This window comes from Microtus ochrogaster, chromosome 1, assembly GCF_000317375.1.
Source record: "Microtus ochrogaster isolate Prairie Vole_2 chromosome 1, MicOch1.0, whole genome shotgun sequence".
NCBI lineage: Eukaryota > Metazoa > Chordata > Mammalia > Rodentia > Cricetidae > Microtus > Microtus ochrogaster.
In genome coordinates, this window is record NC_022009.1 from 46,467,834 (window position 1) to 46,469,498 (window position 1,665).

The 1,665-nt window shown below is 46.5% G+C and overlaps 1 protein-coding gene across 3 annotated transcripts in view; it reads left to right on the forward strand.

Moving 5' to 3' along the window:
* The window catches only part of Tecpr2 (tectonin beta-propeller repeat containing 2), a 101,024-nt gene that overhangs the window by 87,349 nt on the left and 12,010 nt on the right, over positions 1–1,665 (forward strand). The gene's annotated exons all lie outside the window — the stretch shown is intronic.

The window sequence follows — 1,665 nt, forward strand, 5'->3', positions numbered from 1 at the left end:
ACACACACACACACACACACACACACACACACACACACACACACACACACAAACACACTTGGCTTATTGCAGTCCCCTTTGCCTGCAGCGGTTCCTTCTTCCTTAATGCTCTCCCACCACACTCCTGCCCAACTGAAAACACCCTGTAAAACCCAAACTCCTCCTGGGGACAGCCCAGCAGTTCATACCCTGAGTAAAGCTTCAATGGGTTCTGGTTCTCTCTCTAAGCCATGCAAGTGGCAGAGCTAGATCACAGACTTGGGTGTCTGCCACCGGATTTGGTTCCTTCCTATGGCTCTAGGGTCCTAGACCTATGCTGGGACACTGACTCCAGGCGCTGTGAGGGTGGCCATGATGCTCCTTGAGCTCACTAACATCACTCACAGGTTAGTGATGAAGCCAACAGTTAGCAGTGAGAGGGATGGTGAGGATTCAGTAAAAAGATCCAATAGTCAGGAAGATTTTTCTGAATCCAAACTTTAGGAATTATGTAGAAGATCCATACCAGACTGTAACTGACCTGTGTGCCCGTGGTGCCTTTGCACCTCTGCTCAGGCTTTGTAGCTGGTGAAGGACATCCTCAGAGCTGAGCAGAGGAGGAGCCACAGAGGGTACCCAGGCACATGAAGTGAGCAACAAAGCCTCTCCAGTTAGCAGCAGCTCCTCTATTTTTGTTTCCTGGTCTTTGGTAAAACCTCCCTCTTATAATGGTTTTGGGGTGAAGTTTTTACAAAGTATTCAAAACAAATGAGTCAGTTTTCAGACTTGCTAGTGTTTGGGAGGCCTTGGAGGAAATATTTTTAGTTGTATTTAGCAGCTTTCAGAAGTGGAGTTTGCAGGGTTTTCTGTCCATATCCAAGGGTGCCTCTAAGGCCAGCACAAGTGATGGTGTGTTCATTGCACTACAGGCTCTGTGGGCTGCATAAGAGAGGAGTCCTCAGTGCTGGAGACATGGCTCAGTGGTTAAGAGCACTGGCTGCTCTTCTGGAGATCCTGAATTCAATTCCCAGCAACCACATGGTGACTCACAATCCTCTTCTGACATAAAACCTGACATGCAGATAGAGTACTTATAGACATCAGATAGATAGATAGATAGATAGATAGATAGATAGATAGATAGATAGATAGATAGATAGATAGATAGAAGTCCTCAGGTAATTACATTACATCCCACTTGAGGCTGCGTCTTCTTCCAGGAGAACCCTCCTTAGCATTCGTTGGGTCACTCTGAGCAGGTGCTGCTTCTTCCGGATTCATCTCCATTGCTCAGCTGCTGAGCCATCTGCCCCGAGGGAGCCATCTGCCCCTAGTCGTCTCTGCTACATAGTGTCCTCACTGGACACCCAGTGTTACTTACTCTGCCTAGACTGTGGAGACTTGGCCTGGCCGAGTGAACTGTATAACACAACCTCCATAGAGCTGGCAAGTAGCCAGACTAACATGTAAAATGTTACTTAAAGGGCTGGAGAGATGGCTCAGCCTTAAAGGCTAGGCTCACAACCAAAATGTTACTTAAATTTCACTGCTGTTACTATGTTGTGGTTCTCTGAAGTTTCATTGTGCTGTACTGGTCCGTGAACATGGGAGGTCTTCCCATCTTCCAATTCTTTCCTTAGTGTTGTAATGTTTTCATTGCAGAGGTCTCTTTTTTTTTTTTTTTTT